The sequence below is a fragment of the Pinus tabuliformis genome, chromosome 7 (assembly GCF_031772625.1).
Source record: "Pinus tabuliformis cultivar Carrire ecotype Pingquan chromosome 7, CPIR1, whole genome shotgun sequence".
Lineage (NCBI taxonomy): Eukaryota > Viridiplantae > Streptophyta > Pinopsida > Pinales > Pinaceae > Pinus > Pinus tabuliformis.
Genome location: NC_142293.1, coordinates 1,389,561,690 through 1,389,578,983, shown reverse-complemented (window position 1 = coordinate 1,389,578,983; position 17,294 = coordinate 1,389,561,690).

Below are 17,294 nucleotides of genomic sequence, written 5' to 3'. Positions count from 1 at the left end.
TATGCCAAAAAGTTTGCAAGCATGAAATGCATAGCCATTGAGGCATTTTGTAAAACACTTACAACCATAACCCTTAAGGCGATTTCAACAAAATTAACTAACATGAATCTAAGAATACATAACTTCTTTTTCATTGTCAATAATGCCAACAAGTGAACCTAATACATAAGTAGAATTGTCATCCATCTTGATTGCTACATATGCAAAAATTTAAGCACATAATGACTATAAATATTTAGGAATTTTTACAAATAGCTGGTAGCAATGTAGCTACAACCATTGGAGAATTTTGAGCAACGGTTAGTAGTCACAAAACAAGCTGCTAGCTATTAAACTACCAACAAGTAGTCACAAGTAATTTAAACTATCAATGTATTAACCATTGAGACTTTAAAATAAGAATTCCAAGTTTATATATCAGATTGGTTTCATAAAAATAGATTACCAGGTAAATCACAGCTAAAAAAAGATAGCAAGATAAACCACCAGGAAGCAACAGCTAATCTGTAAAATATAGCAGATTACAGAACCAGATTTTGAAACTCCAGTTTTTGAAATCAAAGTTTGGGTGACATGGTCAAATGGTACAAATACCCCCTGAAGTTAAAATGAATCATAACATAAACACCCCAAAATGCAATTATTTAAAACCATAACGAAAAACAAATTCCTACTATCTCATTTATCCCTTTTGTCAAACATATAATGTGAAAAATTATCTACAGATGTAAAAAGAGAAGGAAAAACCAAATTTATGCTATTAACATGTTTTCATAAAACTCATGACAGCCTGAAGGCTTCAACCATTAAGACATGATGTAAATCAACTTGCAATGAAACTGTACAAAAAAACTTACATAAAATAAACTACACTTATTGCAAAATTCCTTCAACATTTACTGTGAAACATTTGATATACATCTAAGTTTCATTCAAAAACCAAATAAGAAAAAACCATTTAATGGACTACAAAAAAAAAACATGATATAATGCTATCAACATACCTGGTAGTGAATTTATACAACTCAAAAAAATGGGAGTATGCTCCAACTCCAATATACTTACCAACTCATTGTGAACCACCCGATTTTCCTCCCAACCATATCCATAAATAACTTCTCAACTTGGAACCCCTGAGCTGCAAAAGCTCACAAGAAGTACCAAAAGACAACAGTAGAGAGATTTGCAAGACAATCTAAGGAAGCAAATTTCACTTCCTCTCAATACCACTCATGGCCAACCTCAATAGCTAGAGATCTTAGGATTTTGATAAGAATTTCAGATTTATTATGGAAGCAATTGGTTACACTCCATATCTCTCCCTCTCACTATTTTCCTCAGGTCTCTTCCACTCTTCACATCCTAATCCACCCCAAGAGAGAATACATAAGACTCATATATGGGAGGAGAAACCAATTCTTGTCATAAAGGAGGAGTAATGTGCATGCAATGGATTCCATTTAGAGGAGTGTAACTTATGCCATTAAGGAGAGGTATGCATGCCTTAGTTAAGGAGAGTGTAACATATGCATTAAAGAGAGCGTAAGAGGAATATTTTATGACATATTTTTAATGAGTGAAAATGAATATGCCATTCTTTGATGAGTGCATAAAATATAGTATAATGAATTATTTAAAAGAGAGAGAGAGAGTTACATAGAGCCATGAGAGTCATGAAGGAGATGTGTGAATTGATTGAGGAGATAAAATTGACTTGTAATTCCCTTTTAATAATAATATCATAGTCTCATAAAAGATAATAATAATATTAATAATATTGAGGATTCAATCAAGATTGAACTATTAGGATTGATTAATGATAAGTTAAGTCATTTTTCTTCAACTCCGCTTGATTACCAATTTATGCAAGGTGATTTACTATTTTTGGAAAGTCATGCTTGAGATGCTGGACATGACTTTCTATTTTTAGAAAGTCATTCCAGAATTGTGAGAATGAAATTTTATTTAAGGAAATTCATCCATGAGTGGTATTTTTCTTCTGGAGAATAGGGATTCCGCACCCCTGTGTCATGCATCTTTGTGCCTTAGTAGATTGAGGACTCTATGCTCTCATCTACTCCAAAGATCCAAAATTCCACAACTTGATCTTTTAAATATTCAGGACTTTGCACCTTAAATATAAAAGATTCCACGTATTTTTCTTTCTTGGATTTAGGACTCCACGCCCTAATTTCCATGACCTCTCATCTACTATTCTTTGAAACTTTGCGTTTCTCCTTATTGTACTGATTGTGAGCTTTTACCCATTTGATGGTTTGCTGGTAAGGCCTTGCTCAAAGACCTACACACATTTACATAGTCATTTTGGTTTTGAAGAAATGACTTCCACAGTCATTCATAATTGAACATCCTTGTTGGAAAGTGACCAGGTACCCTACCACATCCTTCTTAGTACAATATTAAACATATATAATCACACAAACCATCTATCATCCATAAGTCATAATTAACCATCTATTCCGCATAACCATGAGCATCCATGGGTCTATGTGTCTTAATATTGGACCACCATCCATGTCATACACCTTGTTAATTCCTTAAAGTAAATCACACCTTCAGAACAAAAAGATAACAATGGAATGATGATACAAATGCAATTACTTAAACAAGGGCTTTACTGGACCCCTACTAGCCATCACAGGCATTTCGTAAAAAATATCACAAAGATTTAATCTACAAGTGTAAACAACAGATCTAAGAATAGGGGTATCATATTCTTCTTAGAATCACTAAGAAGCGTTGATGCCTCAACACATTAGCTGCGATTTCATCCATTAGGCCATTGATACATTATTCATTCATTTACAAGTAAAGACATGATGAGGGCCATACATAGCCACTGTCATAATACATGTTCATAACCAACATAATAAATACCAAGGAAATCACATCCATATAATCCACATATAAACAAATATAATACTCATGAAATTACAAAGATAAATAACCTCATATTAATGATGCAAAGGCCAACAGGTTGTGGGACTTCCATTGATCTGAAATTGATTTAAGACAATTAATAAGGTATTACAGACACATGTGCATGGATGTGCCTATGTTATTTTATGCAATGGATCGATAAGATTTTGAAATACACAAGCAATGAAGCAGTTAAAGAAAACATAACAGGAAACACATATAAACACAACAAGTTTAATAAGGAGTTCACCCAATACTCCTGGGCTACGTCTCCTGGTCCAGCCTTCAGTGGTGGCCTCCCTATTATGTTTTCAAGCAGATTTTTTACAACAGTGAGCTCAATTTCAGTCTCACATAATAGATATAAATCAACAAGACTGTACTTGGAGCCCCCAAGTCTCTGGAGTACACAGACTCTCCTTATTGACTCTCATCCTCTATTGGTCACAGTAGTATGAGCCTAATCTGAGACTCATACATGACAGGTATTAAGCAGAAGTGCGCTTGAACCTCTCAAGCCTTCTCTGGAGTGCACAGACTCTCTGACTCTCTCTGTCTCTATCTTAATCCTAGCTTGATGTTGTCTTTTCTTCTGTAGGTCAGCTCAGCTTCTTGTCTTTGCTTTTGGCTTACTACCTACTGCTCTCTACTCTTACCTTACTTCTCTCTCTGTCAGTTTGTGGCTTTAAAGCCAATCTGCTTCCTGACTATTCGTTTCCACTTCCTCACTTTCCGGTTCCCCTTCTTTTGTCCATTTGAATCCCTCTGTCCTACGTAATCAATCATTGTATAATGCCTCATAGGGAGGTGGCCATGTATTTCATAACGGATGAGTGTCAATTCTCTTGGACATATTTGAAACGATTGTTTTTCAGTTAACTCCAAGAATACCCGCGAAACACGACCTTCTGCCAATGCATCGTCCATATTGGATTTCAAATCCCATGTAACCTTACTTCATAGTCTTGTCAAATACAGTCATCCATCGGAACGCGTCTCCGCCATTGATTTGGCGGCCCCAGATTCAATGGTCATTGTTCATATTGGGCGGCTAAGTAGCATGATGTTTACCCATCCGATGTGAGCGATTTCTCTCTCTCTCCACTGGGACATGTGGCGATCGTTGTGTGGCATCGGGCGAAACTCAGTCGAAACCACTTACCGCTCGAAGCCCGTCCGATATCCTGCCGGTTTTGTGGAATCCCACGCCATCGAAACCGAATCAATATTTTCCACGTTTTATAATTATTTCGGGTCCGGGTGCTCGGGGCTTCTCTTCACTGAGAGGTTTTCCCTGTGATATATGATATGTGCTAATCGCATATCAGAAACTACCTCTGCTACTTAAATTTGTCCTTGCATTTGTTGGTTGGTGTCAGTGCGCGTTACCATGGTCCATCGTTCTGCGCGCTAGTTTGACAACCCTCGTTGATCCACGCCGATCGCCATCGTAATTGTCTAAGGATTCCCTCCGATAGCTTGATCCTTATAAGACTTTGAATCTTTGGCATGATTTTTAAAGAGTTCATGAAAATTTAGAGAGTGTTATAGGATCCATTTTGGATCACGACTTTCCACTGAAAAAGCTTTTGGACCACCAAAAGTTGATTTTTAAGCATCAATCAAGTGAGGATATAGATTCCTCACTTTCCCATTTCTATCTATCTTGCACTACTTAGTTTTGAACCTTTGAGTCTGATTCTGAGGTACTCAACATCCCCTTTGCACATAGTTCTCACCTTCTTGTCCAGAACTGTGTCTTCCTACAATTCATTGCGATATTCAGGCAACAGATCATCAATAGAAGGCAATTGACTCTGCTCTTTGGGATCTTCAATCAATGAAGGTTCAAATAGTCTCAAGATTTCTGCATTAACTACTGAATAGATGTGTATGTACACTGGCAAATCAAGGCGAAAAGCATTCTCATCGATTTTCTCAAGTATCTTGAAAGGTCCATACCTTATCGGCTTCAACTTCTTACCTTCACCTTGCATTCTATCTTTGCTGATATACAGCCAGACTTGATCACCAACTTGGAAACTATGCTCAGTCCGATGCTTATCATGCCTTGCCTTGTACTTGGCTTGGCTCTTTTCTAGTTGTTCCTATACTTCTTGGTGAATCTCTTGGATTTGTTTAATGAACTTGGTTGCCTTGTCCACATCACTGTGTCCATCAACTGCTATGTCTTTACCAAAGACAAAATCCAAGGGAGACCTTTGTGTGAAACCAAAACAGGTCTCAAAAGTAGATCTCTGTGTAGAAGAATGTTTAGCCTGGTTGTAAGCATGTTGCACATAACAAAAATGTTCATCCCAAAGCTTGGGATGCTTGCTGCAATAGCTTCTGAGCAACTGGATCACTGTCCTATTGACCACCTCTGTTTGGCCATCTATTTGTGGATGAAAGGTTGTGCTCTTCTTTAGTCTTGTGTCCATCAATTCCCACAGACTAGACCAAAATTTCCCAACAAATCGAGAATCTCGATCAGATACAATGGAAGTGGGTAATCCAAAATGAACCCATACATGTTGAAAGAACAACTTTGCTATTTGTTCAGCTATAATTTGTTTGTTACAGGGTATTGAAATACACATTTTGTTGAACCTATCCACAATAACATATAAATAGTCATGACCTTTTCTAGATTTAGTCAATCCCCCAACAAAGTCCATTGAAATACTTTCCCAAGGATGAGAAGGAACTGGTAGTGGAGTGTACAAGCATAGTTTTCTATTGCTGGGCTTGCTTTTAGCACACATGGTACACCCTCTTATATATCTAGAAACTGTCTCATTCATTTTTGGCCAATACCAAAATCTTTGTAGCTATGCAACTGTTTTACTTACACCATAGTGACCTGATATTAGAGAAGTGTGTGCCTCTCGAATTATCTTTACTCTTTCGGTTTGAGGAATGCATAACTTTCCCAAATGATATAAGAGTTGGTCCTTAACATGATAATCCAATTTTTCTACTTATTTTCCATGACTTAAAGTTGCATATACATATTTGAAATCTATATCTTGAGCATATTGTTCAATGTAGCTTCCATGCAATACTGAATTATGCTTAAGTATAGTAGATGCATTTATGATTGGTCTAGACAACATATCTGCAACTTTATTGTGTATGCCCTTTTTATATCTAATGACAAGATGAAACTGTTGTAGAAAACCTGTCCACCTATAGTGTCTTGATTGCTGCAACTTAGTTTGTGAGTGTAAATATTGAAGTGGTTGATGATCAGTATGTATAACTGTCTCTTTACCCATTAGATAATGTTTCCACTTTTTCACACTTTGTACTAATGCATACAATTCTTTATCATATGTGGGATAATTAACTACTGCAGAATTAAATGTCTCAGAATGATAACATATGGGTTTACCATGTTGCATCAACACTGCTCCCATGGCATAATCACTGGCATCCGTTTCAATCTAAAAGGGTCTTTGAAGATCGGGCAGTGCTAGTACTGGTGTTGTACTAATCTTTTCTTTCAAGGTGTCGAAGGTTTTCTGCTATTTGCCTCCCCACTGAAACACCTTGTTCAACCTTGTTAAAGCATGCAAGGGAGCTGCAATCAAGAAAAAGTTAGAAATAAACTTTCTCCAATACTGTGCTGCTCCTAGGAAGCTTCTAACTTCTGTAGCAGATTTGGGTTTAGGCCAATTTACAATGACTACAACCTTAGAGGGATTTTTCTTCAATTCACCACCCCCTACAATATGACCCAAATAAGTCAAAGATGTTTTGCAAAATTTACATTTTGATAGCTTAACATAAATATTTTCTCTTTTCAAAACATCTAGAGTCTGCTTTACATGCTTCAAATGTTCTTCCCATGTTTTACTAAATACAAGAATGTCATCTAGATATACAATGACAAAATCATCAATAAAAGGCTTGAGTACATCATTCATTACTCTCATGAAAGTAGCAGGAGCATTAGTTAAGCCAAAAGGCATAACCAACCACTCATACAATCCCTTCTTTGTTTTGAAAGCAGTCTTCCATGCATCTTGCTCTGCAACTCTGACCTGATGGTAGCCACTATGCAAGTCCAACTTGGAAAAGTAAACAACTTCTTTCAACTGATCTAATAGATCATCTATGCGAGGAAGAGGATAACGATTTTTGATCATTATCTTATTCAGTGCTCAGTAATCAATGCACATTCTCCATGAGCCATCTCTCTTTCTCACCAAGACAATTGGAGACCCACATGGTGATGTGCTAGGTCTTATGAACCCTTTCTCGAGTAGCTCCTGTACCTACTTCGTGATTTCTGCATTCTCTAAAGAAGACAACCTGTACATTCCAATGTTAGGCAATGGAGCGTCTCGCTGCAAATTAATATCATGTACTATTTCCTTTTTGGGTGGCAGACCTTTAGGTTCTAGAAATAACATATCATATTCTGAAACAACTTTTTCTAAATCAGCTTGCTGTTTAGCATTACAGCCTTCAAATACATTGGATTTATTAGGTTTCTTTTCCTTTACAACCATCAGTAAAAATTGTTTGAATGAATTTACAATTCTTTTCATCTGCCTTGAGTTTATGAGAGTATAATTATTCTTGAGTTTATGACCTCTTACAATATATTCAATTCCATCTTTAACGAGTTGATACTTGTTTTCAGTTCTATAGAAAATGGCTTTTCTATCATACAAGTAAGGACTTCCTAAAACAATTCCACATATATCCAAGGGAACAATATCTAACTCAACCTCATCTACAAATGCTGACCCAAAAGAAAACCTAAGTTTGCATAGTCTAGTCACTTATAGCTTTGCTTTGTCACATAACCAACCCAATGGATATGGTTTCTTGTGAGGTGTGGTTAGTAATCCCAGTTTCTTTACAATTGCTTCAGAAATTAAGTTTACTTGTGAGCCACTATCAAACAAAGTATCAATCTTTTGATGCTTGGAAATGACTCTAATATTAAAAAGCTCATGGATTTTCCTCTCATTTTCTTCATTATCAGTGGATTGTGCAGAATTACTAGTAGATGCTTCAAAATTTTACCTTTTATACCTGTGGCTATGATTGTTGTTTCATCCCCTGAGTCTAACCCCAAATCCTTCTGAATAGTTGTAGCAGTCTTCTTCTTTTTTCCATCGTACTTCTTGGGCCTCAGCTCCAGATGCAGAATCCAACAGTGTTCATCATCATGCCCATCCTTCTTGCAGTGAGTGCATGAAGGTTTGGTCTTTTGTACAGCATTTGTCTTCCTCTCTTTCCATTTCTGCTTTCTCTTTTCCTTGTTCTTGCTTGCAGTGGGTTTTGATGATCCCCCAACTTCTGGGTTCACATTCTTTCCTCTAGCCTCTAGATGTGTAGCTTGAACAGATACCTCATCTATGCTAGTAGGATTAAACATGAGAATGGTGTGCTTTAAATAGCTGTGTAGACCACCTATATACTTTAGCAGAGTTTTAGGTGAGTCTAAAGAAATGCCTAGAATCAAAGCTCTTTTTTTGAATTCTTGGGTGTAGCTTTGTACACTTTCCCCTTTTAATTGGCGAAGAGTTTTCCAACTCATCATAGCTTGCTGCATATAAGCTAGTGGATAGAATTGTTTTTTAATGGCAGAAACAAATTCATTCTAGGCAGAAAGAATTTTACCATGCTTCTTCAAGTCAGCTTGTGTTCTACCTTCCCACCCTACCAAGGCAGTTCCTCCAAGGCATAGGCTAGCCAGCTGAATCTTTCTCCTTTCTGAATCGATGTTCTGCACTCTCCAATATACGTCAATCTATCTAATCCAGTTATCTAGCTTTTGTGCATTCAATTCTCCGTAATAAACTGACAAATCAAACTTCACATCTAATGTAATCAAAGAATGTTTCTTCTTTTTCTTTTCAGGGCTTTCTTTATATGAAGAAGATGATGATGAAGGTGATGATGGGGGAGATGGTGGAGAGAGCTTCTCTTCTTTTCCTTTGCCTTCTGGGTGGGCAACTAGAAGAGGTTCTTCTACTCCTTTATCTTGTTTGGAGGTTGATGACTCTTCACCTCTACCTCTCTTAAATTCTCTATACATTTCTTCTACCATGGCTCTCATGGTCATGAAACTGTCCGTGAACTGGGAGACTGATTCCAAGGGACTTTCTTCTACCATTTTCCTCCTAGGATAGACTCTTCCAATTTCTGGGTTAGCTTCAACCAACTCTCCTTCTCCTAATTTAAGCTTTGTCCTAGTTAGCATTCAACAAAAAAAGAATCCAACACACGCTTGTGTAACCTTAGCAACCTAGAGCTATGATACCACTTGATCTGATATTGATCCAACACAATTAATAAGTTATTACAGACTCATGTGCATGGATGTGCCTATGTTATTTTATGCAACGGATTGATAAGATTGCGAAATACACAGGCAATGAAGCAGTTAAAGAAAACATAACAGGCAACACATATAAACACAACAAGTTTAATAAGGAGTTCACACAATACTCCTGGGCTACTTCTCCAGGTCCAGCCTTCAGTGGTGGCCTCTCTATTATGTTTTCAAGTAGAGTTTTTACAGCAGTGAGCTCAATTTGAGTCTCACACAACAGATATAAATCAACAAGACTATACTTGGATCCCCCAAGTCTCTGGAGTACACAGACTCTCCTTACTGACTCTCGACCTCTATTGGTCACAGTAGTATGAGCCCAATATAAGACTCATACATGACATGTATTACAGAGGAGTGTGCTTGAACCTCTCAATCCTTCTCTGGAGTGCACAGACTCTCTGACTCTCTTTGTCTCTGTCTTAGTCCTGGCTCGATGCTGCCTTTTCTTCTATAGGTTAGCTCGGCTTCTTCTCTCTACCTTTGGCTTACTACCTATTGCTCTCTGCTCTTAGCTTACTTCTCTCTCTGTCAGTTTGTGGCTTTAAAGCCAATCTGCTTCCTGACTATTTGTTTCCACTTCCTGGCGTTCTAGTTCCCCTGCTTCTGTCTGTTTGAATCCCTCTGTCCTGCGTAATCAATCACTATATAATGCCTCACAGGGAGGTGGCCACCTATTTCATAATGGGTGAGTGTCATTTCTTTTGGACATATTTGAAATGACCGTTTTTTTCCATTAACTCCAAGAATACCGCAAAACACGACCTTCTGCCAATGCATCGTCCATATCGGACTTCAAATCCTATGTGACCTTACTTCATAGTCTTGTCAAATCCAATCATCCATCAGAACATGTCTTCGCCATTGATCTGGGGGCCCCAGATCCAATGGTCATCATTCAAATCGGGCGGCTAAGTAACATGATGTTTACCTGTCCAATGTGAGCAGTTTCAATCTCTCTCCGCCAGGACGCGTGGCGATCGCTGTGTGGCATCGGGCAGAACCTGGTCGAAACCACTTACTGCTTGAAGCCCGTCCGATATCCTGCCAGTTTTATGGAATCTTGCACTGTCAAAATCGAAGAAATATTTTCTGCGTTTTATAATTATTTTGGGTCCGGGTGCTTGGGGCTTCTCTTCATTGAGAGGGTCGGAAACTACCTCCGCTGCTTAAACTTGTCCCTGCATTTGCTAGTTGGTGTCAGTGTGCATTACCATGGTCCGTCATTCTGCGCGCTAGATCGACAGCCCTCATTGATCCACACTAATCGCCATTGCAATTGTTTGAGGATTCCCTCCGACAGCTTGATCCTTATAAGACTTTGAATCTTTGGCATGATTTTTTAATAGTTCTTGAAAACATAGAGAGTGTTCTAGGATCCATTTTGGATCATCCACAAACCACTCTATTGTAGACATGGATGAGTCAAATATCTCTTCATCTAGACAACCCCTTTCCATATTCCAAGAATAAATGTGGTATCTCATAAAGACATCAATCCAAAACCATTCAGGGCTTCCATAGGCCAACCACCTCAACCCATCAAACAATGATTCCACCTCACCATTGGACACCAAAAAAACATCACCAGATTGGTCTCTACCTAAGCCTTCGAGGGCTCAAGAACATTTTTTCCAACCACGGCTTCTAGGACTTGTAACTTGACCCACAACTATCATCGGGTTTCCATCAAAACACAGTGGACGGCTTGCTAGTCAATTTGGTCAGGACAGACATATGCACAATTCAGTTTTTTTAAATTATTCTTCAGGCACAAGAGAAGATGTCAAAATGTTCATGGATAGATATATATTTTTTCAACATGCTAAAGGGAGGTAGTAGAATGAAAGGTTATATCATCCACTACCCTTACCTTAGGAAGCCATTAGTATGGATTTTGTTCTGGGTTTGTTGAGAACTCAGAGAAAAAATGACTCAATTTTTGTAGAAGTGAAAAGGTTTTCTAAAATGGCTCACTTCATACATTTTTTGAAAAAAAAATGATGCTTCCCACATTGCAAATCTGTTTTTCTGGGAAGTGGTGAGACTACATGGACTCCCTAAAATCATTGTCTCAGATCATAACACCAAGTTTGTTGGACATTTCTAAAGAAATTGGTGGTAGAAATTTGGGACAAACTTAACCTACAATTCATCCTATCATCCCCAAACAGATGGGTAGACAAAAGTAGTTAATATAAGTCTCCTAAATTTATTAAGGTGTCTATGTCATGAGCATAATAGACAATGGGATAAAGTTGTCCCACAAGCTGAATTTTCCTATAATGATTCTCCTAATGGGAGCTCAAGAAAATGCTATTTCTAGATTGTGTATGGCATACATCCGAGGGGTAATTCTTAACTTAGAAATTTGGGGAGAGAAGAGAATAGAAGTTTTGATGCAGTAGAAATCGCTACAACAATGCAATGGATTTATGAACAGGTCAAAGAGTAACTACACAAAACCAGTCTTAAATATAAGAAAAGAGGTGATCTCAAATAGAGAGAGGTTACTTTTGAAGTTGGGGATCTGGTTTTACCCCTTTTAAGGAAGAAAATATACCGAAAGCATAAGTACAATAAGCTAAAGTTGAAAAAAATTGGCCCCTATAAAGTGCCGAGGAAGTTTTGAACAAATGCTTATGAGATTGAATTTCCTCGGGATATAGGAATTTCTCATATATTTAATGTTGTAGATCTTTATCCTTATCGGGAACCTGGAGAAGAGGCACACAATGAAAAAGAGTAGATTCAGTGGGAGACACAATTACCTACAACTAAGAAGCTACAGATGGAGAGAATCCTTAACCAAAATTTCATCAAAAGAACTAGAAACAATAATTAATACGAGGACTTGGTTAAATTGAAGGCTCTTCCAGTTGAAGAGGAAATCTCGGTGAATGAAGGAGAGATTTTGAATTTTGGAAGCACTATTTCAAACCTCATGGATAGGATTACATGAGACCTTTTTTTCTGCACAAGTTTAATGCAAAAGCATCTCTCCACTTTCTTCTCATGTAAGAAAATTTCATATGTAAATGTCTATATAATTTAGGGACAATTATACAAAATGTGCTTTTTATATTAATAGACGTGTCCCTTTTATGGGACAACTGTTTTTCTTATTAGTGATGGGCTTCTTGAAATAGGCCTAGTTCTCACTTTAGGAGAAGCTATTGTTAGCAACCTATCAGTGTTCGTTGATGGATATTTTCTCATTTTAGGTTGTATATATATGTATGATTGAAGGTTTCGCAGGACGAGGGATGGAGAAAAGTAATGCACAAATTTATTTATGTCTTGGATGGTTTTGATTCAAGTTCTATTCCTTTCAAATTCTCATTATAATATTCTGTGTTTCTTACTCTTTCTTTGTTGTGAAGCTTTACACTAAACGAATTATCGTGAAGTGAATTTGTATGTCAGCTTAGTCCCTTATCAATCATTGAATAATGCACGATCATTGAATAATGCTTAATGCGTGCATGAGAATGAACAAGTGCTATAATAAAATATTCGAGTTAACGACTTATTGAATTAATAATTCAGAGTTTTAATTACAAAAGAAAAATAATGTTGCAGACGAATTGACTTCCATCAACATACAATTTTATGTTTATTCATGTAATTTGAAGTGATGCCCATTAATCAGAATTTGGCTCTCTAACCTTTCTTTGTTCCACAAAATTGTGAGTATAGTCTGACCACGATCTCGTGTGTGGATCCAACGGATAGTCGATAGTTGGGCTATCAACATAGAGCTTGGTGAGTAGGGGAGGAATCCATCCCCGACCTCTAGTCAGGTTTAACCCCTCCGACCTACCCAATCATTCAACCTAGTCTAACAATATTTCCTTCGACGAAATTTCCTAACTCCGGCTCTTGGACATCGTGACCATGTTTCCTTCGACCATGACTTCTCTTGGCCATCGTGCAATATTTTAGTGATTGTGCATAGACCGATTCCTTGAAGGTTTGATTTAAAGTTTTCCAAATAAATAAAAGAGTGGGTCTGAAAAAGTGTTAGTTCCATGTGGAAACTGTGGAACAAGGACACTTTGGGGTATTTCATAATTATATATATCGTTGTTCCAAAGAAAAATAAAATAATTTAACCATACACTGTTGCATTGCTACATTTGTCTCTTCAGAAAAGGAGCATTGGAAAATACCAACACTAACACCCTCCATGGCTCAACACAATATTGCTAAGTAATTTCTTAAATAGGTTCTCTAGGAACTCTAACTACTACAAGATCACTCACATATCCTTCGCACACACTCTTGGATAGCATCTTGTCCATAACTTCTCCCGTGCATACCAATTGACTTCTTATCATGACCTCCCATCTTTATTTCATAGCACTTCTCTCTTTTTCTCCCTTTTTGATACCGTAAAAACTAAAAACTATTATACAGCCTCCTAAAAATTTTGTACCACCAACATCGAAAATTCACTGATTTTTCTCATTTTCTCCAATGATAAGCCTCTGCTATCATAAATAATGTGGTTGAGTCCCTCGCCCCTCTTATATGACTGTAAATACCCCATGCTTTAATAACTAGTTAACACTACCTTTTAACAATCTCATGCATGTATTCATTAACTAATATTTAACAAATTAAATAAAAAATATATAATAATGCCACTTAATTTAGCGAAATCCTATAGGATTATAATCACGTGATTTTCACAACCTTTTCAGACCCCTTGTGGAGTCATCCCTCCCTTGTAACTTAATGTGTGCCTATATTGCAACTAATGATATATTTCATGTTATTATTTTCATTATGCAATATTTGCATATCAGAACATCAGTAGTTTTAATTATTTTTGACACGCACTATCTGCATATTGTATAATATATATGCAGTACTAATTTGGGGGACAAGAACTAGGCGGTTACAAAGAAAAAAGGGTTGGGTTGAAACCGAAGTCGCATTGCTTAGTGATTAGACCTATCCACACAGAGTGATTTGTATTGCTAAGAGTTCAGATATTTGCTAGAATAGAATATAAGCTAACCGCGTCAGCGTATGGAGAAATACAATGTTATTGCTGCTTCATCAACTAGCTTTGGAGAAATAGAGTGTTATTGCTGTTTTATTAACTTAAAACAAACACGAAAAATATCGAGGATTTATTACAGCTACAGTCATTTACCTAAAACTTTCTTTGACATTCGATAGAACGCCCCTGTTGTTTTCTCAATTTTAATCTCCTAAAAGAAACTCCACAGTCCACTGCATTGTATAACGGGTAATGCATTGCATTGCATGATCAGTACTTCATACTCTTGAAAGAATTTATCTTTTTTCTCAAAAATAAAAAATAAAAAGACAGTTTGATAAAATCCTTGGAATATTTTGGCAAGAAGTTTATTTTACAATGTGGTAGGAAAACAATGTGTAATTTAGTATCTACTCAATAAAAGAATATTATAGATTATAATAAAAGGTTTATAATTTTAATCTGATCTTAATGGTTGTTGAAAATAAATAAAAAATTTCAATACCTATATTAAATAGTATAATTTTCAATAAATAAAATAATAAAAATTAAAAAAAAAAATTAATTATCTTATAAATATTTCAATGTAGAACATACATAAACTATTGTAATCTCCATATTAACTTTTATATATATATATATAGATATATAATAATTTGTGTTAATGTTATAGTAAAAATTTTCAATCATAAAAGCAAAAAAAATAATTAAAGGAAAAAGAATTTGAAAATAGGTAACTCATTCAATTTTTAATATAAAATTTTAATAATAATAAATTATTCAAAAATACAATTTAAACAATGAAAAATTACAAAGGTGTATATATAGATAATACAAAAAATCAGGATAAATTTTGATTTATCAAACACTTAAAATAAATTTGCAAAAAATGATATTTGATCTCTAGACTTTTAGTAAATCCGTGATTAAGATGAATCTAGTAGGCAGTAAATTTAATGCTTAACTATACCATAAGCTTGGTCCAGCTTGAAAGAATTTAGATTAAAGTAAGTTGATTTTTTTCCTCTGTTGCACATATACATCAATGGTTCAATCCTTCCATGCACAATCGTTTCCCATTTACGGCAATATTTGAGGTGTGGATCCAATACCCAGAAAAATCCCTATAACACTTAGATTATACAGGGCTTACCTATCAAGCTTGTGATTTCAATAAATTCTTACTAAATTTGAGAGAAATTAAACTGGAAAAACCTACTAAAAAAATTCCAAAAAATCTCACTAAAAACAACTCTTTTATGGCGCTGCTCTACACAAAATTCCAGTAAAAGGCAATGAATTTAATAAAGACAATACCAATTTGTCCATGAAATCACGTGGAGATTGTTATTGGTCTATGAAAACACAAAGTCCAAAACAGTGTCCCTGTCAATCGTTTATTATTTAGAATATTAAAAATTTCAGTAACCCACTTTTTGCATCTTTCTTTTCGACCTACTTTTTGCATCTTTCTTTGTTATTTGTCTATGAAATGCGGATGAAATTCTCGAGCACAGGCCACGGAAATCCCTCTTTTCTCCACTTCACAAAATACTTCGCATTCATTAGTCTGAACTTTAAAACATATTCCGGGTCCGAGTGGAATAAGGAAAAGACACCATAGCTGCTGGTAGGCATATTCGGAAGCGTTGGAAATATTTCTTCAAAAACTTCTGCGAACATTGCACATTTACAAGATTTTAGAGTACCAATTTCTCACTTTAGTTTTAAATCAGCTTTTAAGAAAACTTTTTGTAAGAATGTTTTCGAAGTGTTCTTATCGTATGTTTGGATATATGTATGTAACTCTGAATATTTAGAGTAAAAGTGCTTCAAATTACAGAACAACAGACTAAGTTTATTTATATAACCTATACGATCTTTGCGATCAAAGAATCCTATGCTATTTCTCTTATCTACGTAGGTATTTACATAGTCACCTGTCGTCAAATTTGAACACCAACCAAACATGGATATCGAAACTTAGTCAGCCCTCGAGGGATTTCAACATCAATCCACAAATCTCCCAAAACACAACTAAAACTTCTCATTATAATTCTTTTATTCGATACCTACCTTTATGTCCCTTCGAATATCTTCTACAAAGTGGAATTGTAGGTTACTTAGATATTGGGCAGATGAAACACATGCCTCCTTAGGAATCCGCCCATGCAGTTTTTCATCGGAGCACAAGGTATATTTATTTCTGTCCGTTTCAAACTGTCCAAACTGTAAAAGCAAATGAAGGAAATCTTTGGGCCTCTGCGGAACTCATCTGAAAATGTTATGATTATTTTTCCCTATAATCTCCTTATTTAACTCTGCCGACCTCTGCAACACTATCCATCTGCAATCGGCTTTTGTACCTACCAGAAGTCAGCATTCGGTAGGAATTCATTGCCGACCTCCACATTACATTTATCGGCATGTGACGCAGTTTTGGGTGTTTATAAATTCCGCCATCTTCACCTCAGCATTCATCGAACTCGAGTAGTGTTGCGGTACTGCAAACTCATAGGAGATATTGTCCAATTAAATTACAGATTCCATTGTGAATCGCTGAGCCACAGCTGAGCATTTGAGAGAGTCGAAGATCGAAAGAATGGAAGCTAAGCGTGGCAGTTTTAGTGTTGGGCAAGTCCAATTGAGGAACTTCTGCGCGGCAGACTTGGAAGACTTTTACGAATGGGCTAGTGACGAAGAAGTGACCAAGTTTATGACATGGGAAGCTTTTAAATCCAAGGAGAATCTCAGGGAGTTTCTGCTGAACGTGGTGATTCCTCACCCATGGTTCAAGGCTATATGTTTCAGAGGGAAGCCTATTGGTCACGTCATGCTCAAGCAAGGAACCGGTATTCACAGCTGCCGAGCTGAGATGGGGTACGCCATGGCTAGAAGATACTGGGGGATGGGCTTCACCACCGAAGCGGTGACAGCAGCACTTAAAATGGGATTCAAAGAATTGCAGGGAGTGAAGAGAATTGAAGC